This window comes from Anabrus simplex, chromosome 2, assembly GCF_040414725.1.
Source record: "Anabrus simplex isolate iqAnaSimp1 chromosome 2, ASM4041472v1, whole genome shotgun sequence".
NCBI lineage: Eukaryota > Metazoa > Arthropoda > Insecta > Orthoptera > Tettigoniidae > Anabrus > Anabrus simplex.
Window position 1 is genome coordinate 658,460,590 of NC_090266.1, and position 22,945 is coordinate 658,483,534.

A 22,945-nucleotide genomic window follows, 5' to 3' on the forward strand; every position below is an offset into this window, starting at 1 on the left:
GATACTTTAGATGTCTATTGATCCAGTCTGTGTCATCAAAGGAATATTGGGGAGAAGCGGTAATGACTGCAGTCTATTTAAGATATAGGTGTCCATCCTCAGCAATAAATTTTCAGATACCGTATGAACTGTGGTTCATTAAGAAGTTGGATGAGGAAGAAATAGGTAGATTGAAAGTATTTGGATGTCAGGCGTTGGCTGTGAGAGTAGACAGCAGGAAGTTAGATCCCAGAGCAGAGTCATGCGTTACGATAGGGTACGAAGCAGGTATTAAAGATGGATATAGATTATGGAGTCTTGAAAGGAAAAAGGTAATAGTGAGGAGAAGTGTGGTATTTGAGTAGCAGATATTTCCCTTTAAGGAGAAAGGCCCTGGAATCGATATTATAAAAAAAGATAAATGTACCAAAGGAAGAGGGTGGTGAAACACACTTCGACATATTGTGCATTGAAGATCCAGAGATAAAATTAGGGACTGAATTAGACACAGGGGAGGACGGAGAGGAAACATTGGCTGTTGAGTCAACGACCGGGGAGGACCAACTAGAGGTTGAGTCTATAGAAATACAAGAACTAGGGGATAATCTGAGAAAGTCAATAAGACAGAGGAAAGGAAAGACTTTTGCAGATTGTAAGGCAGTGATGGAAGTTAGACATGGGAGTGTAGTGGAACCTAGAACAGTTGAGGAGGCTATGTCAAGCCTGGAAGCCATGAAAGTGGAGATCAATGGGAAGAGAAAGAAGGATGTTTGGGAAATTGTAAAAAGGCCGGATAATATCAAGGTAATTAGTTCTAAGTGGGTGTTTTCATTGAAATATGACAGTGAGGGTGACATGCAGAAATATAAGGCCAGATTGTTTACCCAAGGTTTTGAGAGACAGATGGACCTTAGTTATGATGAAACATTTAGTCCTGTTATAAAGAGGAAAACAATGAGACTGTCGATAGGCATTGCAGTACGTAAAGGTTGGACTGTAGAACATCTAGATGTAACTACGAGTAGTACTTACTTAAATAGTGAAATCAGTTGTACCGTATACATGGAACAACCAGAATTGTTCATAGAAAAGGATGTCCAAAACTATGTACGTAAATTGAAGAAAAGTATCTATAGACTACCGAATTCGAGTAAAGACTGGAATGCTTGCGTTGATGCTATAATAAGAAGGCTAGATTTTAAGAGATGTGTCAAAGAACCATGTGTGTATGTAAAGGAGAGTTGTATCATTGGTTTGGATGTTGACGATAATAATTGTAATAGGTAACAAAGAGGTTGTTTACATGGTAAAATTAAGGTTGGCAAATGAGTTAGAGATTAAAGATCTAGGGAAAACGACAAACTTACTGTCAATAAAAGTAGAACATACAAAATAACGGGTTATATTGAGTCAAAGCCTGTACATAGACTAATTACATGCTGATTTTTCCGTGAGTGACTGTAAACCGAATAAGACTATTTTACCAAGCGGGTATACACCAGCTGAAAACGATGAGCAGGAATTTGATTGAACCATTTATCGCAGTGCAATAGGAAGTTTGCTATATTTGTCAAGTAATACTAGACCTGACATTGCGTTTGCGATATGTAAAAGTAGTCAAAATTGTCAAAAACCTACGTTTAGAGATTGGAAAGTGGTAAAGCATATCATGAGATATCTATGTTGTACTAGAGATTTAAAGGCATGTTTTAAAATTTTTGAAGAGTCCGTACAAGTATTCTGTGATTCGGATTGGGTAGGAGATACTGAGTCAAGAAGATCAGTGAGTGGGTATGTAACCACAGTGGCAGGGGGGAGCAGCGTCTTGGTATAGCAGGAAACAGAGTTGTATTGCTAGATATATCAGGGATGCTGAATACATGGCAATGGCAGATGAATCTCGAGAAGTAACTTGGATGACAGATTTGCTTATCAGAGCTAGGACTGGAAAGGTTTATGGATACACATTGTAAAGTTTTTGCTGACAATGCAGCAGCAATTAAATTAAGCAAAAACGATAATGTGAGTGAAAGGTCAAAGCATATTGACATCATGATCATGTATGTAGAGAACTAGTAGAAAAGGGGTTCATTGAGTTTGTATATGTAGCATTAGAGAGGAATGCTGCAGACTTATTCACAAAGAATTTATCAAGCAACATGCTAAAGAGTTTCTATAGGCTTATAGGATTGCATTGAAGGGATAATTGACTGAAGTGTAGCCTTTTCCTATTTTATTTTTTAGAAAAGGTGGGAGTGTTGGAATGCTGTGATTTTCTCATAAAAATAAATAATATCATACATATATATTGTGTTAGTTGTAAGAAATCTACACTAAGGTTATGTGTTGGTAACTCAGGTGTATTATTCCTTGAAGAAATTGAGTCGATTGGATTACCTTGTTTTTATTCTTTGAACTGCTGGCTGTGTGTGATTGTAGTTGTGGCAACAGTTCGCAATAAAAGATGTGTGTGATGAAGCTGGTGTTTTTACCGTAAAATTTGCTTGCCTAAACTGGTGTTATGAGCTAAAATGAAGAGATATAAACAGGCACCCTTCGGACCAGGTTGTCTTTGTGATCGCTCCAGTCTACAGTCTAGTGTGTGTTCGTAACGGAGGCGGAAGTGCCTCGTCAATCTTCGGGAGGCCCACCAGCTCAAGGTAATGGCAGATCAAAATTAAAATCTGATAGTCTGTCAAAGCTATCTCGAGGGGAAAGTTTCAAATCTTTAGTAATGTAACTTCATTTTCTAAAATCTAAATTTCAAACTCTAAATGTAAATTTCAAGTAAGCCGAAATAACCTAACTGAAATCAGGGAATAGAGAGTGAAGTACCCTCTCGTATTCCCTATTAACTTGATTTTGAGGTGACTATGATTTTGTAACATTTTATATCTTGTAATTTCTGTCATTTAAATATTTTTCTCCATCTAGTCACTTCAGTAGTATAGGCTTAGCCCCTGTAACGTCGAGCCATAAGCCCAAATAGGGTTTTCTGCATTTAATGTGACATTCTAGGAGTGCAAGTGTTCGCCTCCTTACCATTTTGCCTTTTGGTCCAATAATTTAACCTTTTGTTTTAACCAAACGCCATGTGGAATGGGTACTTGTTACCCCTGTTTAACTCCATGTATTTTATGCTAAAGGTATCAGACTGTTGAGCAGTTAAGACAGCGAAGACTGTTAATTTTTTTAAATACAGGTTGTGCCTTTGATAGGCTGGAAGGTGTGAAAATATATTCTTAAGTGTAAATTGATAAAGCAGATATGCTTTTACTGTTGATGTAAAAGAAATTGGGATATCCGTCTCCTTGACTATTAATTTAAAGGAGCAGTAGTGCTCAGGTGAAAATTGTAATTGGGAGTTTCAAGCTCAGCTATAAAATTGTTATCTAATTATTTTAGACATCTCTAAACGTGTTCTTCAAGCATACGAGCTAACTTTTGTAAATAATTGTTAATAAGTTGGCAAAGTATTAAGAATTTTAAAAATGGGAAAGGTTAAGTAAGAAAAGTAATAAAACTGCCAATTTTAAAGTGTTAATTCAATCTTTCTAATTTCGTATATCCACCCACCCATTCCCGCACTTTCTTTCACATCTGCATTCCACAGAATCCTCGGAACATTATCATCCAATCTGCAAGGAGTTAGATGTGAAACACCTAACATTTCTTCAGTGATTAGGATATCGGTAGATAAACGAGCAAAGTTTTCCGGGAAGGAGGAATATACGGCAAAGGATTTTCTTCTTAATGTAGATGAATATTTCCACGAAAATCGCAAAAGCCCCGATCGTCAGTTACGTATAGAATCCAGGCTATTAGAAGGACGGGTGTTAACGTGGTACATTACTCTTAAATTTTATATAAGGACGTACAATGCGTTTAAATAGGCACTAATCAATAGGTTTTGGAATGCCGAAACTCAGCATTTAATTAAACTCGAATTATATTCTAGGAAATATAATACATCTTCACGTTATACCGATTTTCCTATTTCTCAATTAAAGCAAATGCTATTCTTTGATCCGCCCCTACCGGAGCAAGAATTAATACACGTGGTGACATTGCAATTTCCAGCGAATGTACAGGAAATCTTGTTAGCGGGCAACGTGCAAGATCTGGAACAGCTAGATGATGTTGTAAGGAGGACTGACACTGTCCATACTCAGAATTTACCAAAACCAAGCAAGGCAAAAGGTGTTACGGCTAATTCTGTAGAAGTTAAGACACAAGTTAGACCGAACCTCGAACCTCAAGAAATGAGGGAATTTCAAAGAGACACATCATATCGTTATAGGAGATTTAGGAGACGTCCGTATGAAGGAGGGACACCATACCAACCTGAGCAAACTTGGAGGAAACCTACAAATACACCAAACAATGATAAGGATTCCCAGAGGGCGGAACTTGAAAACAGATGGAGAGAGACGCGAGAATACGTTCAGAACCGAAGTAAGGATGAAGGCTTACCAGGCGCTACTTCATTAGAATACCAGGAAAGCATTACGGGAGAAACGATACGGCAGAAACAAATCCCGAATCAAAGAGTGCAATTTAAAAAACACACCAATGACACGATAAAGAGATTGCAAAAAACCTAAGTGGAGGAGAGGTACTTTGTTCTACAGCTATTAACTACTGGCATCTAGATGACACGGAATTATTATATGAAGGCTCCATACCGGTACAACCAAAATAAAGCGTAGTCTTCCGGTCATCAACATTAAAGTAAGCAATATCAATTTACTTCTTTGATAGGTTCTGGTGCTCAGGCTTCCCTATTTTCTAACAAATTGATAGAGAACGTAAGGGGGAAAGATGATGTACTTATAATACCTGTCGCTCAGGTAAAATTAACGGGAATTTTACCAGATAAAAGTATCAAACACAAATTACAGGCATTTTGTGGGTTTTGAAAGTGAAGGTGTCCAATGTCAATACATATTTTTAGTATTAACTCAGATGAAATTCAACGTCATATAGCGATCAGATTTTCTTGTAATATTGAGGAATAATTAATTTCCTTGCCAGTATGATAAGGTTCTTTGAAGTCAACTCTATAGAGTTGCAATTGGTTAATTATGAAATTGTGAGGTGCCGGGGAATTGATACCCCAGTAGAAGAAACCGAAGTCAAGATGAGCGATGCTCCGCCTATCGAAGATACTCAAAATGAAGGGCGTAGACCCGATGAAGTGGGACCCTTCGACGACCAGGAATTGCCCACCATCGATGATGATTATGAAGTAGGTCGTGATTACTTCACTTTTTCCGCCAGTGCGGATGAAAGCCCAGAGTTTTATTCAGAAGTGGCAGAGGTAACACAAGAAAAGTTACAAGAGTTTTCCAGACGTATTTAATGATAAACCATGGGTTATTAAGGACTTCAAGTGTTATCTGAATGTTAAGGACCGTACACAGTCCCTGAAAAATATCACGATGAAGCTAGGATAATAATTAAACAAATGGAAAGCGACGACAAAATTTCCAAATGCGTCACTCCATTCATTAATCCCTGGCAATTGTCAGGAAACCAAACGGCAGTGCACGCATATGGCTCGATACTCGGGCATTAAAAGAATATGACCACCTTCCTTTACTTCGGGATGACATAAGGAAGTTTCATGGGATGAAACTCTTTTCAAGTATGGATATGGCGTCATCATATTTTCATATTTTGCCTGACGAAGAAAGCCGGACGTTCACTGGATTTATGTTTGAATGTATCTCCTATGCCAATGCTGTCGCCTCTTTGAAAGAACGCTGCCTACCGGTTTGAAAAATTAAATGGCAACACCGAGGGCATATTCAATGCTTCTAATCTTTAAAAAAATACGTCGAGAGAGATTGAAGAAAATCTTGTTCCAATTTTATTTTCCCTGAGCCGGAGGAAAATGAACCAGGAACGCTGATACACCGCCTCATCTCGAAGTATTTACAGTTTAAAATACCCGCTGCGCGCGAGATTAGCCGTCTGAAGGTGGCGAACGAGGAGCGAGCTAGGTGCTGGTTGGTCAATAATTTTCGTTATATTACAACTGTGCAATTGAACTTAGATTTTGGAACTGTGAATTCAAACTTAGTTGAATGTCGATTGCTAATCTTAAGACTTTTATTTCCAAGTGAAATTCAAATTCTTTCTTTCTTCGAGTGGAGATGTTGACTCAGTCTTTAAGGCAGTGCTTAAGACTAGGAGTTCGTAAATACAATCGAAAGCTGATTAACATTATTTTATTTTACATTAGAGTTGAATAGACTTAACCAGTAGCTTCAGTAAAGAGAAATTACTTTCTCGTGCAAGTGGTTGAAGGTCATCACAACACTATGTGTAGTATTAGATATAACAAAGTTGTCTCAGTAAGCAAAGCTTTATTTACCTTCGTAACTAAATACCCCATATTATCACGTGTGAACGGAATTAACTTCACATTATGTAAATATCAAGTGCCATGTTACAATAGCGTGTGAACGGAAATAAATTCATACGTCCGTACTTAACATGTTGTAGTCTTACAGACCTGTACATAATTCTGGCAATAGTAGGGCTTAACAAAACTCCTTACACATTTGTGTCCTCTTACTTCATGTACTGTAAAAAGCACAAGTGAATAATTACATTACAAGTGAAATGTTTCTTTTTAAAATCTTCAAAACTGGGTCAAGTGAATTTTGCTTTTGAGTACACGTTTGATCCCATTTAACATTCGAACCGCAAGATAAATATATAAATATCCTCTTATTTTCATAAGTGCAGTTCTAGTAAATAAATGCTCCTGATGATTCTATTGCCATTCTACACGGCATAACCACATTTCTTTACTCCCTTCATGGGGACCACTCAAACCATTCAATGTAATTTCAAACTGCTTCAATGATCAATCGAGTGTACACGATCGTACCGAAGGAGTGAAGCCTGGAGCTTAGACTTCCAGACCATCTTTGATCTGCCAGAAATTTCAGAACTTCTAGTCTTCGTGTGAATTCACGTGGTCCCATGGTGCGGAGAACTGACCTATGGTGTAGGGAACGAGTACCATCAGGGGGGAAGTAGCCTGCCACAACGCAAAAAGACATTTACTCCTCATTTCCAACTCCGGCTCTATTAAAGATGACATGCAACTTGTCTTTTTTATGAATAAGAAAACAGTTCATTTAAAAAAATTAATTCGAAAATCTCTCTCTCTCTCTCTCTATGTACGCATTCCATGAATGGACCATACACGCCTTGCGTAAATCCATGCTCTCCAAGATAGCTAAGTTCAGAATTCTCAAAGGACAGACATCCAAAAATCAGGTACAGTAACACAAATATAGAAGAATTCAATCAACGTGGGTATAACAACCATCAGTAGGCGGTACTATGTTTACAAATATTATAAGCCTTTTTTCACTAGATTGACATGCCTTAATTAAAGATCAGTTACAGAGAAAGTCAAATCCAAAAATCGCATATAAATGACGACCGGCGTCCGCATAGTACATTTCTAAAATAATACCAAAGGATTTGTATGAAGTTGATAATTTCCCAACCATGATTTACACAAAGACAGAAGTTACATCAAAGAGGAGATAAATATCTGTTTTCACACCAACTTTGAACAGAATATAAAATCCCAAGAGGATCAAAGAGAAATATAATAACTAAGGATCGTAGTAGTACAATTTACAAGAAATTGCCATGTTTCCACACTGTCAGATATACACCACTCTCACAGGGAAAATAAGGACTTGTGATCCTTCAGAAAAGTCGTAGAGAAAGTTAAGTAAGGTCGAAGGCGTTTTTAAACGTCCATTTGAAGTAAAGTACTTATTGTCCATTCACAACCTCTTCAGTTATTCTGTGAAGTGTAGGTCATATAATTTGAATATTACTTCTAATGGCAAAATTTATTAGATGCCAATAACTATAATAGAAAAACAACCATAGTGTTCATACCTGAGTAGCTTCCCCATTCTGCAGTATCATGAATTAGAAGTCCGTCATAACAAAACCGAAATAATGCACATCAGGGAAACACTAGTCACCCTCTCTCCAAAACGCCTGGAGTCTAGTTCAACTGGTGTAGGGCCTAAGGATATAACTATCGGTATATGGGTAGTATGCTGGAGAGCGGGGAAGACAGGGGAAGAAGCGACGTGAGCACACGCAGAACATCGAGAGATGGCAGAAACTGAGTAAGAGTCAGGTGATTATGACGTCATCAGATTAGAAGCACAGTATGTCGAGCAGCAAAATGTAGCAGGACGTGGCAGAAGACGGAGCCATACAGCAGAACGACGGTGAGTCAAAAATGATGCAGTGGAGGTGAGTAGAAACATTGTTCAACCTGTAAGCTATCTCTCGACAGTATAGCACAATAAACACTTTCCTACATTCACACCCGCCACCCTCACCCTCACCTAAGTCCTCCTTCTGTAGCATATGGTGGAGGAAGTAGCCATATTGTTACAGACTCTTTTCTAACCTCCCCTCCTTAGGATGTTAACTCTGCTTCTAGCTCTACAGCCGGTCTAAAGCCCAGACAAAAGAGGAGAGACAGCCTAAATACTAGAGGTACGTTACCCGTGTTCTGGTCACTCAACTACAAAGCTTCCGTTTTGACCATCAAAAACTGCTTATGAACCGACCAGGAATCAAAATCGGGGTTCAACGGTAAAACGGCAGTGACCAAACGATTCACTAACGGGGATTACTCGAAGTAGCAACAACAAAAATAATAATAAAAAATGACAATATATTTAACTGAACAGTAATGCAATTCGTAAATGATAATTCAAATCCAGTACAGTAACTGACGATGCTAGTTTTAAGTAGCTAGACTGTTACGAACATTAGCCTACGTTAGCGAAAATCAAAGAACAATTAGTATTAATTCCATTGCTAAAACAAGAAAACGCTGGAAAGTACAGTCGAAATGCCCACTCAAAATGTCACAACATGCACGAAATTACTACCGCTATATGTATACAAGATCAGCATCAGTCATATTTACCCTGAAGTTTTGATGTATAAGGAAAGGTGAGAAATGATTACCAAATAATGTAGTAGTTCTTTCATTGTCATCGTACAGTCTGAAGTTCACTGGCACTATTGTCATTTTCGGAGCACAAAGTGCGCTAATTGAAACACTCACTGCAAGAGCAATCATAGTAGTTCTTTTGAACCTCCGTAGGGAGTGGTACACAGTTCACTGACACTTAAAATAGTAGAACCAAGCATAGAGCCAACTACATTACAACTAGGATTAAATAATGTACATCAAAAGTTACTAAATTTGTGTCCGAAATATAAACCTTTGTATATTAGGCTATAGCGTCGCGCCTAACCTCCACATTTTAGGACCAGGAATTTCTCAACAATTTCATCAATGTGTGTATATCTAGTTCTTTCATGTTCAATACTTAACACTAACAGATAACAGAGTTGCGTCTGACACATTGAGCTACGTAAAGGGACTTCATCAATTTTAGTTTCGAAAACGTTCTCTCTCCAGCAGCTGTTGTGACAAGAAGAGTGAGATACAGCTGTAACAAAGCGTTTAGATCAGGCAAGCTACTTAAGATTTCACTTAATAATCCAGCCATCCCTCTTACCGTCTTCTTCTTACATATGTTCTCATAAAGCAGGTCTTGAATTGTATTACTCGGATAAGAAGGTTCTTTGAAATATCTGAAGAGTACTCCTCAACGAGAACATGTATTTGAATTTCTAGTTGTTCCCGTGATAGACTAATTACAGTAAGTTTTGAGATGGAAGAAATGAAAAATTATTTAGAACGGATCTTATGCTAGTGAAACGGATGTCCAGCTATGTAATGATTACATCGAGAGAATCTTTAAATACACATATCTCTAAGTTGTTCATGGGATCACTTATCCTTGGATTATAAGAAAGTTCGTCATGAATTTTTTTACCAGATTCATACGTTTCTGCTGAAATTTACATTTGATATTCCAAGAATTGGCGAGAACTTGTGCTTCACTTATAAACAACAGAAGTTTTCCCCAAATTTAACAGGATATTGTAGGTAGCGGAGATTCGTGCATGAAGGGCTTTTGGGCGCCGCCCCACTGCCTTTTAAAACATATTTAACGTTATTTCACTCTGTAATTGATTACATAAAGAGATGGGAAAATGTAGCGAAGTCGAAATGATAGTGGTGTACTGTTCAGCTATACAATGTTACCTTTATTGTTTCGGCTGTAAATATTTTACTCTTCTATTCCTAAGAAAATGGCAACGGCTTTCAGACCGTGGCCGCTGTCCAGCACGCTCGATATTTTCTCTTTGGTCGTGGGGCGTTCGGACTATGACAGCAGAGCCCTGAGCAGGTCCCACACTTCTCAAGTGTGCGGGGTGCGGGAGGAGCCTGGAAGAACGATATTGGCTTCTCAGGGGAAGGAAGAGTGCAGGAGGAAGTATGATCTGTCTCGCAGAGCCCTCAGTAGGTTCCTTAGCGTTTAGCAAGGATGCGGGGTGCGGGAGCGGGAGGAGCCTGGAAAGACGATATCGGTTTGTTAGGGGAAAGGAAGAGCGCAACCGGGTGTAAGTGCTGAACGGCGGAGCCCTCAACACATCGCCAACCACCTTGCAATGTACCTAGGCTTTTCCCCCACGTCTTATGTTGTTAGTGATTAATTCCAAAACATTTGATAAAACAATGAATTCCATTATAGCGACTATTTAAACAATTCAGTTCTATAAATAAGCTAAAATAAAGATTCAAAATGTAATCATAACGTGACAGCACTATTTGTACTGTGATCAAATTGTTAAATATTTTGTCATGCTTTGAAATTTGAGCAAGGAGAGAGAAATTCGGGAGTGCACTGTTTGTTTTCATGAATGTTATTATTATCACTTATAATTGTGATCAGTGAAACAGTGCAGTTCCGTAATAGTCTGGATTTCATCAGCTGTTAGCCTATTAATGTGTGTAAATAAATACAATGTAGTGTAGTTAATTCATTAATTAATGTTTTAATGCAAGCAGATTTCTATTCAGTTAGTGCCATCGGATTATTATTATTAGTAGTAGTAGTAGTAGTAGTAGTAGTAGTAGTAGTAGTAGTATTCATTTAAAGGTATCGTAGTGCTGGTCAGTGAAAACTCGACCGATTGGGGAGGGGAAAGAGATGGCGGCACAGCCCTGCCAGAATGAAATGTCACGAACCGCCACTGACTGTAGGCATTATTAACAATGTACAGGCAGAACAAATATCTGCTGGCCCACTCTGCAACATTTTAGAGATTATGTTGATATTTTCCAGTGTTTTGCTCTGCAGTGTAACAATACGAAATCGAATTTATCAAGTTTCTTAATTAGTGAAAGCGTATCTTCTCTCTCTGAAGACTTAGAACTGTGTAGTACTATTGCATTCAAGCATTTCATTACAGCGGAATTATAACACAAAATGGTGCTATTCGTATTTCGGCTATTATACTTTTCAATAAGGATTTTGCAAGGAGACCAAATACTTCGTTTTGAACGTCATGATGCAAATATTTTGAATGCTCCTCAGATTTAGTTAAATGCGATTTTAATAGTGAATCATGCATCGAAGGAAGCTCGAATACGTTCAAGAAAATTTCGCTTTCTGTGTGACATACACACTCTGCTAGCTTTGCAGTACAATGATAAATGTGACGTGCCCCGAATCCGCCACGCACTTGCGTGCTAATTTTGATTATTGTAATGTTGATATAAAACACTTTCCGTGGTTTCCCATAGCGGTTTATCATGAACTCTTCCTCCTATAGTGATTGGGAGCCAGTCCAGAGCTGAAGATCCTGAGAAAAAATTATAATTACAACGAAACTCTCTAAATATTCCTAGGACTAGGATGACGGGACAATAACCATTAAGTATTTTTGAGTGGGAACAAGGATTTTAACGTGATCTGAATTAAATTTAAAAAGAGCAAAGGAAACAATTTATTAGCGTTAAGGATGAAATGACGGTACTGTACTAAGAACTGAAATCTGTTGTAAATTAAATATTTAAAATTAAGCATTAAAGTTTCAATAGATCACGCGGCGACTTGCCACAACTTCCTCAAACGCTCACCAGTTGAAGATCATCTCATGTGGCTGCTTCCATAGTTCCCGATTCCTCATGGTCCTCTTCCGTATAGTCGCACATCTCGCCATTCTGATACCATTCCTGCCTACCAAGTACGTCAATCACTAACTGAGAGACGTGTTATCTAGCCTTAACACTCATTGTTACACCAATATTCATAATACGTATATTAGTCCTTATAAAAGAGAAACCACCATGGGCTCATTGTAGTGGAGAGAACCCAAGTTCGGAATTCTTCCAAGTTATAGAAATGAATTTGCCATATGCAAACTAACTATAAATGAAGAAAACTTAATAAGTCTTTTGGTCCATTACGGACTGGAATAATGATTGCGAGCAGTCATAGGATCTTACTCAACATGAGTAATGATATGATGCAGCTGGGAAGCTAACCGTTGTGAGACAAGTAATAATCAAGGTAATTGTGCTAGAAGTGAGCCAAATGATAATTCTGAGACTGTGTAGAATGCATAGATCGTATATAGTGGCGAAACTAACCCCCAGCAGCTAATTCGTCACGTATACCAATAATATCCTACTTCTGTCTCCCTCTCCCTATTTCAATGACACATCGGGACGCCCCAGGTAGCCGCTACCGCATATGTAGAAAACTCATGCCACCCAGTAGCAGTGGCAAAGCGTAAGTTAAGTAACGGGGTAGACAGAGGTTTCCTTTTATTTAATCTATTTCGATCATATTATACATGGAATTCTGTTTTCGACGCAAACAGATCTGCATTCAATATTAATGACTCAAACTAAAACAAACCCTATAACAACCTTTTACCGCACATGCACTCGTTTTTTTTTCTGTGTCCAGTTATTCATAGTGTTCTACGGTGCGAAACACCGGTTTACAGTACCAATAATTCAGAAATATTCACCAAACAAGGTCATTACCTAACTCCCTGCCAAGTTTCCCCACCCATCACACTACTAGTTACAGTAATTCATTCATGCCCACTACTATCCGCCTGTGGAATTCCCTGCCGGCTGAAATTAGACACATTCCTAGTACTCAGCTGTTCAAAAGAAGGTGTTGCAAACATTTCTTACGTATCAGAACATAATCTAAATAACATATCTAATAAAATGTACTTTGTCCACGTAAGTATTAACCGTAGGAACTAGACGATAAGCATTTTCAGTTAGTCTATAACTTACACAATTATTGTAGTACGTTGTAGAATTTCACATAAATAGTGCATTATAGTTGGGCATAATAGCAGACTTTATAGCTCTTAAAACAATAATCAAAACCACCTGAGCCACGCCATGGAAAACAAGACGATAATAAAGAAATACATTCATACATACTGCACCTGTCCAGGGCTCCAGAGTATAAACAAATTAGCGTAGATATCGAATGTTGCTGCTGAATAGACTATCTTTGATGAGACCTTCGAACAAGCCGGCGTCAGAGTCCCATCTCCCCTACTAAAGTGTGTCCGCGGCTGGGCTCAGGAGAGCTATTTGGGCAAGTGGTCCGTCCGGAAAGGGGCATTAAACTAATTATCTCTATAGAAGGGGAACCTTAATTTATGAGAGGAATACAGCTACACTAAGAAAGAGCAGAATCCATATATCTTTCACAACAAATTTTAATAACTAAGGAAGCACACGTATATTATTTGCACAGATATGCCATACCGTTTAAAATACATGAAATTATATACACTTACATTTTCTTGAGTGATTCAATGTCTCTCTAGTCTCTTTCAAAATTCGCACTACACTCTATAGCTTTAGAAACCTGAGAAGGCGTCCCTTCTCTGACCGTTAAACTATTGAAAGCATTTGTGACATTTTACACTTGCCATTGTACAGAAAGATAAATAAACAAAGGCATATCTTGCGTTGTTTCGTCTTGTTTATATCGTGACTTAACATATTTAAACAACAAGTTACGAAGCATGTCGTCAAATTAACTGGACTGTATGATAGACGTTATGAGTACACTTCAAGACACCTGAAAGTCGTATCTCAGCATTCGCTTGGAAAACCTATCTGAATATCTAACAAATCATCAATCTTATATTTCGCATGTTTCATCGAGATATTACTTAAGTAGTAATTCACACGCAAGACATTTACAACGCTGGTTTCCTGAAACAATCATATAGTGAAACGAAAACCAGCACATTAACATATTAAATATCACTTCCTGAAAATTAAAGACAAACAACAATAGTGCATTTCATATTCATATGACGATTCATTGATGGTCTAGTCCATCAGCAGTTGACAACAGTGGGTGTGCCCTTCACTGCTGCCTGGGAATGAAACAAGACCCTCTGACTACGTAGGGTGTGTAGTTCACCTGCAAGCCCTATAGGCTTTGATATCAATGTAAATAAAATGGAGCGACATTCTCTCATCTCAAGAAATTGTAAATCTATCCGACGGCGGTATTCTCTAAATGATAGCATGTGTTTTGTCATATCGTGAATTGAGAACGAGCCGGCGTACAAAATGTCCCTCAGTGCGGTAAGACACCCGTTTCGCTCCGGCCATCCTTCTGACAGCCAGCCAGCCATAAATCAGTCATGCCAACAGACTAGTCCCTTTTCTACTCTCTCTTTCAATATATAACGCTACACTGAAGCCTCTACTGGCACATCATTCTCGCAGCTCACTATTTAATTCTTTTAACTTCCCTTGGATGCTATCGGCATCAATATCGCATATCGGCTTTAATCTAGCCTTAATCATATCCCTGGTGTGGCATCCCGCTCGCAATTATCAATCATTCACTTGGGGAAAATTCATATTCTCACATAACATCGCACCTAGACACTAATCTGTGTACAAGGCTCCGCCCCTCTTCACGGTATACCAAATGCATGCAAACTTCAAGAGGACAATCTTATCCCTTCTGGACAAATAAACATTAACACTCGCGAGCTAAATAAGTATAGTTACACCCCACTGTCACTTCTTCATTTCTGGTTCAGCAATCTTACGCCACATGGAAGGAACTGTCTAACACTTGTGTAAAGTGTAAAAGGAATAATCTCAGAATCCTTTGATGACTCATGCTGGTTTATAAAACGATGTTAACTGGGGTAATTTTACTGAACATTTAAAATATTAAATCACTTCACATATAATTTAATCTAGGTCCTTAAATATAACATGCACTACATTTTCCTTATTAAACAAAATAAAAACGGCCATCCGATCAAGAAACACTAATTGAATATCTATATCCATCCCTGTGAAACAGCGAAACGCTAAACTATATTCTGAAGTATTTACATGCACGTTAATTAATTACAATTCATTTAAATGATACGACTTCATGCCAAGAGACTTGAAATGATACTCAACACTTTCTGGAATCACGAACAGCTACCCCGGGAAGGCACATCATGGATCTACTCGGACATCACGACGTCGTCAGCGGCGCGAAGTCCAGAGTTCAGCAGCTGATGAGGTACTCGCATGCTGGCTGAGTTCTCGTTCAGTTGTTGAAGATTCTGGAAGTTCCACGACGTGTAGAATGAATAAGACAATCTGCTCGAAGTCTCCTTCCTCGGATGGTGATGTCTCTGGTTCAAGTACATAAAATGAGGATATTTCCAAACTGTGCTAGATTTGCGACACAGATTATAATTATTATGATTAGAGTTACTCAGGGACTCGAGCTCTCTAATCTACAGTAGTACTGGTATTGTTCATGTCGCCCGATACTATTTCCTCATTCGCGTATTTAGTTCAATCTCAGCATTTAGGCCCTGAATTAAAACACGTTTGGCTGGTCACTGACCCTGGTTTAACACTGTTAATTTAAATTAACGTGGATTTAAGTTGGCCTAACTCACAGCACTAGTCATGAGTAAATAGATTACCTACTGCATTTGGGCTTGCCTAGCAGATACTGCCCTTTCAATAATAAGCCGTTCATTCCTTCTCCCAGCTTGCTCTCTAAATAAAACACAGTGGTAGATCTCCTACATTGATCCCTCAGTATTATTACGTTCGTACACTTAGTTATACGGCAGCATAGCTAACTGCGATCGAACTGAATTTATTTCACTCACATATGGTTTAACGTGCCTCTACAAACGTCACACAGACAACTATACTCACGGCTTCGTGCGTAGCTTGTAAATTCTCTAGCAGTGAATCTTATACATACACATTATCTTTAAATCACTTTACTGGAAAGTGCTATTCTCTCGTAGCCACTCGCGAATAGTTACTGAGTCACCACTAAATCTGACCGAACTATTGTCCACTGCACAATGTATCACAGCAAGCATGTATAAAAATAAGCACGGTATAACACTGTGTAGAGGGTATACTGTAGACTGTAGAAATCAGAGTGTGTTATTGTTTCAAATAGATCCCTTACATAGCTAGAGCGGTCTAACGTGCCTAGAAGGGATGAACCACGCTCCTTTGCTAGACATCGCTCCGCTAACCCGCGGTTCACAACATTGAGTGTAGTATCAAATTAAAGATCATCCTTTCATCTTCTCACTGATCGATTTTCATTACGATCGCATCGTGAATCTGTCTATAATCTTGAAAGCATCACCTGGTAGGCGGAGTCTCAGCTTGGGAATTCTTGAGTTTCGTCCCGTAGCCCACTGTCAACATCTGGAGACCATATGGCTACAGCCTTATTTACTGCGTACTCATTACTATTTCAATTATATAAAACACTTCTTAGTGCTATTAATTAGCATAAAATCCACTGATTCTTACGAGTCGTAACTCATAAAGATCCGTCACGTACTTAACAATTATTATTATTATTATTATTATTATTATTATTATTATTATTATTATTATTATTATTATTATTATTATTATTATTATTATTATATTATTACTTCCAGAAACAGTTGAAGATTATGGATTGGTACGAGTGAATGTGCAGGGAAGTCTGCAGAGATATATTTCCAGGGTTTGAGGAAATGCTCCGAGACCTACATCTACTGCTTCTCTTGGCGTACCTCGTTCTCTCTTCGTTCTCAGAGAGGGAGAGCTTTCCAATTACTCGCTAGAGCAAGACCCATTTTAGCTACATTCGCGTAACGAGAGCTCAGCCTCTCGGGTTGGCGGCGAGTCACTCGCATCCCGGGACGGGTAAAATGCGCTGGTATGGCCACTATTGGTCGTAAACTCGCACGGAAAACGGCATATTCAAACGGCAGGGTATTATAACCTGCTCAGGACGACGTGATGAACGGTCACAATACATACATAAATAGAGCGGGGAGCTGTCAGATAACATATTTTTAGAATAAAAAATAGCAAAAAAATTAATTTTATATAGATTTAATAAGAGAAATGAGAAATAAATAGATTTTCGTACAACTCACCTAAAACAATATTCTTGTAAATGAGTTCAATCCGCTTGCCCTTCATTTCATCAAATATGACTGTTACTCTCGTCCTGATGTCAGGCGTCTTGCTAGGATGCCACAGCAGTTCCTTCTCTATAGCTGGAGTTCCCAAGTTACACAGTCTCTGGTTGGACATCGAATTCCTTAAATAAAATTTAATTCGTTTCAAGGCACTCATAGTGCATTCACTAGAAACTGACGTTAATTAAGCAATTAAGCAAATTAAGCAATTTTGTTTTTTTCCTCATACGGTACACACTCTGGAGTTCATTAATAAGAATGTAAGCCAATAGTTGCTGGGCTCGAATATGTTTATCAGAATCAGAGTAAATGTTGGTAAGTTCGTTCTCAAGCTGATCTACATGAAAAGCCTTAGGGTACATGGCCAAGATTTCTTTTAAATGCTGTTAACGAAATTGTAATGTTAAATATTAAATTTAGTTTCATCAAGTAGTTCTGCGACACGAAGGCATTCGTAATTACCGAAACGTGTTTCTGACTGAAGCAACACTGAATCGAAAACCCCGTAGGCAACTCTTCTTTGGCCCCGGTTAGCATTCATGACATTTTCTTCTACTTCTTTCATTACTTTAATTCTTCTGATAGATGTGGCGTTAGTAGTAGCAACCTTCTCCTCTTTAATACGCAAATTTATATCAGAGGACATTTTCGACTGCAGAATGCTAAACAAAAAGTCAGTGACGACAACAATTCCAGAAAAGAGACAAAGGAGGGACAAAAATTGTGACTGTTCAATATATTGTCTATTCCTATTGCTTTCTGGATTGATTCTGTGTCCCAGCTGTCAGAATTTATGATATGATCCACTGCTCTTTTCAACTCGGAATAATATTTTTTCGCGGTCATAACAGCCTGATAATCATAATTCCATCTGGTAGGAGAAGGATGAGGAAGCTGAAAACCTTGCTCTCTCAGCAACTGTGCATGACTTGAAGAACGAGAGAAGAATGTGTAGAAGACAGATAAATTGTATATGAACAATTTAATCTCTTTTAGTTTTTTCGTAGCATGAAGAAGAACCAAACTGGGTTGATGGGCGTAACCATGTACGAATTAGAATAAGACTGTCTGACAATTGCCTGGACACCTCCTTTATGGCCAGACGTTACTGTAGCCCCGTCATACGTTTGATACACGAGTCTGGTATATCAATGTTTCATTCTTTCAGAAGAGAGATTATGACATCAGCTAAACCCCAGCAGACACGTAATAAAAGCCTAGAAACCGTTTTTCGACCTTTCCATTTACACAATACCTCACAAAAATACGTAACTGTGATTTAAAGAAAACACCTGTAGTTTCATCAGCTTAGACAGAAACGAATTCAGGTAATTCAATCTCTTTGCGAATGCGTTCCTGAACGGCAACAGTAACAGCCTTAAATAAATCATTTTTTATGTCACCAGAAGTACCTTTGAAGACATTTTCTGACTCCAAATGGTCTTTCATGAAAGATTCCTCCGAAACCAGTAAACCAAGAGTAGCCAAGTAATTCCCTTTATTACATAAACATAAAGAAGAACATTGACTTTCTCTATGATCCCTGAACGGCAATTCCTGAATACTTAAGCGGCTAACGAATCTGCTGACAATTTTCCTATTAGTAGGAGAGCAACAGGGTTCGCACACCACCTACACCTGAGGTCATTGACCCCTAGTATAGTAGAAGGGCTAGGCCGATTCGTGGATTTTTGCATAAGAGAGCGAGCCTAACCTCACAGTCGCCATCTTGAGGGGCGTAACCTCACTTTAACGGCTAGTTGCCCTTCCAGACGCCTAAGAGAGAAAGCCTAACCTCACATCCGCCTTCTTGAAGGGAGTTTTACGGCAAGATGCTCTTCCGACGCCAATTGCACAAGATGGCGGCTATACATGCGCTCTTATGGGACGGCCTAGAGGCGTTTGCGCAAGATGGCCGCTATACATAGACTCTTATGAGAAGCCCTAGGGGTGCTTGCGCAAGATGGCGGCTATCTAATTGCACAAGATGGCGGCTATACACAGGTCCTTATGGGACGGCCTAGGGGTGCTTGCGCAAGATGGCTGCTATATATAGGCTCTCATGACACTCGCTAGGGGCGCTTGCGCAAGATGGCGACTATCTAATTGCACAAGTTGGTGGCTATACACAGCTCCTTATGGGACGGCCTAGCGGCGCTTGCGCAAGGTGGCTACTATACACAGGCTCTTATGGAAAAAGCTAGCTTAGAGGCTAATGCGCAAGATGGCGACTGCTTTTATGAGACAGCTTAAGGGCGCTTGAGCAAGATGGCGGCTGCTAAAGCTGGCTGAGAGGCTTACTGCACAAGATAGCGGCTATACACATGCTCTTATGAAGAAAGCAAGCTTAGAGGCTACTGCACAAGATGGCGGCTGCTCTTATGAAGAAAGCTAGCTTAGAGGCTACTGCACAATATAGCGAGTATACATTACCTCCTCCTCCTCCTAGAGGCTACTGCACAAGATAGCGTCTGCACAAGGTGGCGGCTATACATAGGCTGTGATAACCTCCTCCTCCTTCTATCGAATAAGTTTTAACATGCATCGCGAAGGCAAGAGTGTGCACGTGTTGCAGCATTGACGTCATCAGAGTTGTACATATTTAGACTTGCAGCTGTCAGCCACTATCTTTAACTACATGCACATGGCTTACTGCTACCTTGACGGAAGTAAACTTTATAGCGCGGATAAGGTTGTATATATATTCTATTTAGCTACAAAACTCAACGTTATCATCATCGGTGTTCAGCTGGAACGCTTTGTGGTCCCAAGATTAACCACAACCTTCGTTTTCAGTACGGCCATCAGAGAGAAGCGCCCGTGTATTTTTTGTGGTCAAAATTTTAACCACAATGCATTTCCGATAGCTAATAGCAGCACGCGAAGTTTATTCAGCTGGTAAGTTAACCCTTTATAGGGCAAAACTTTTTTATTCATAATGGCCAAAAGTAACATACTTACCTTCTAAAGTAAATACTAGAACCAAAAAACCTTTAATCAATAGCAACTAAATCATTTTACGGTAATCACTACTAAAATTGTTCGGCAAAATTTTAACCACAATCCTATTAGGGACATGCATATTTTGTGGTCGATAAATTAACCACATCCATAAAGTATATTTATTTATTAAACTTGTTTTATTGGACTCATCAACTACGGTTTTGAATATACATTCAGAGAAGAAACTCATAACTATCTCAAGTGGAGAAGCTAAATTCACAGTACATTGGGTCCAAATGGGCGAGAGTATACAAAGCTTTGAAAACTATTGGGCTCTTGTTCTATTAGTAAAATTTTACTGTGGAGGCTACCGAGTTAGACTCGAGGAGTCTGACTCTCGTTCAGTATCACAATATGAATCGGATGTTGAAACTAAATATTGCTGGCTCTTATCTGCTTGGTCCGGGTCAGCTGGATCATACATGCTCCCATCCGAATCCTCTTCCATCAACTGTGCACTGATGCTACCTCCCAGTGCTTCGCCACTGCTCGTACTAGTACCTGCTGCTGGTATGACTAAGGCATCCTCAGCATCAGAATCACCACCGGCTTCTGATTCTGTTCCTAGTGTATCCCACAGTTCCTCAATTTCAGATGTTCGTAGACATGGCATGCTTCTGCGACAGAAAATATAAGAAAAAAATATAAGAAAAACTGATTTATTAAAATAGAAGATACAATAATCATGCACCAGTATTATCTCTTTCTTCATCCAAGACTTCATTTTGCACTATGGACTTTGTAAACTATTTCAAAGAGCATCTAAACAAGCTGGTATACGTTTACGAGAGTTTTCAAGTTACTGCTTTCATATTATTATACCTTTCATCAGATGATCCATGTAAACTACGAACAGCAGAGGTGAAAGATTACAGCCTTGTCTAACTCCTGTAAGTATCCTGAACCAGGAACGAATTCTACCATCAATTCTCACTGAAGCCCAATTGTCAACACAAATGCCTTTGATTGATTTTAATAATCTACCTTTAATTCCATAGTCCCCCATTTCGTGAACCATGGGCAACGGCTGAGTGGCCTAGTAAGTGGTCCTGAGAGTCGGGATACCAGTTGCTATGGAATGGGAGTGGGCATCTCGGACATTTTTTGAGTCATGGCCCTCCTTGTGCTCAGGCGGTTAGGACTATACAATCCACCGGTGGTTCATAACCCGTTAGAGGAGTGATCCTCACTTGGACTATGTGTAAGTAGGGTACCATCCTGCTTCATGAATTTACCGAGCTCAGAAAATTTAAGCAAGCCTCGGACCTATGGGAGTAAGGGAGTCCCACTACTATTTGACAGGCGAGGGGGTCCTTGGAAACAACTTGGCCTGTCCTGTCAAGGTATGACCGTATTAACACACGTACCGGTAATTTATTAACAGTAACGGGAAAACCATAAGTTGCCAGCGCGATCACATGAGAAACTATTACTTTCTCCTCTTCATAAGACAACAATGTTTGACCATCTGATTTACCGGCAAGTTGTCCATGCGTTTTCTTCCCCAACGTGTTCCTGTGGATTCCATATTTCTCCGCCACTTGACGAATAGAAGCTTTTTTTTCCTTTGATTTCATTCAGTGCTGCTTCTAACTGATCACCTGTCCAATTTCGATAATTTCGTCCACCAATTTTCCTTTTATAAATCCGTCCCATTATAGAGAAGCACAGCCTGTAATAAATTTAAAAGAAAACCAATGTCACATTTTCACCCCACAATCTTCTCATTTTAGATCAAATTATTTGCATTTCATGAACAAATGATGATAACAATGTGTTTAAAACTGAGATATGACCTAGAACACCAAAGGATTCAAAATATATAGTTACTTTTTGCCTACAATTCACGGTGGAAGCTGCACATAACAGAAAATGCAAATGTATACAAAAGAGCGGGAACGGCGAGTAATTTTAAATGCACTGCTCGCGCCTAGGTAAAAGAATAAATACAGGAAGAACGTCATGGCTGCCAACCTTTGACTATAAACAAAGCATCAGTGCAGGCCACATTCTTATATTTGACACCAGGTGGCACTGGGAGATGCAGACATATGATATGACATCACTGTCACATTCTCACACCACCAGTGACATTCTCACCCCGTTTGTGATAGGACAGCTTTTTTAAACCGTATCAATTTTGATTAATTTGCTAGTCAATTCCTCTCTCTCTAGTTGAACTTCGCGCTTTTTATACAACTGAAATACTTGTGCTTATCTGACATAATTGATCACTGAGGAGACTGGTATCTCTGTGACTTCAGCTCCCCACCTCTACGGCCTGGATTCGATGTTCGGTCAATACGTGTGGGGTTTACAAGTTCCTCTGTTTCGGAATGCGCATAAAGAACAACGTGCCGCGACTGCTGGTAGTAAAATTTACATTTAAATCTACGATAAACAACAACTTGTCTCCTATTTAATACACTAGTACTACACAATTTAGTTTCCAAATCCGAAAAATTAAAATAATACACTTGAATGGTACGAACACGAATAC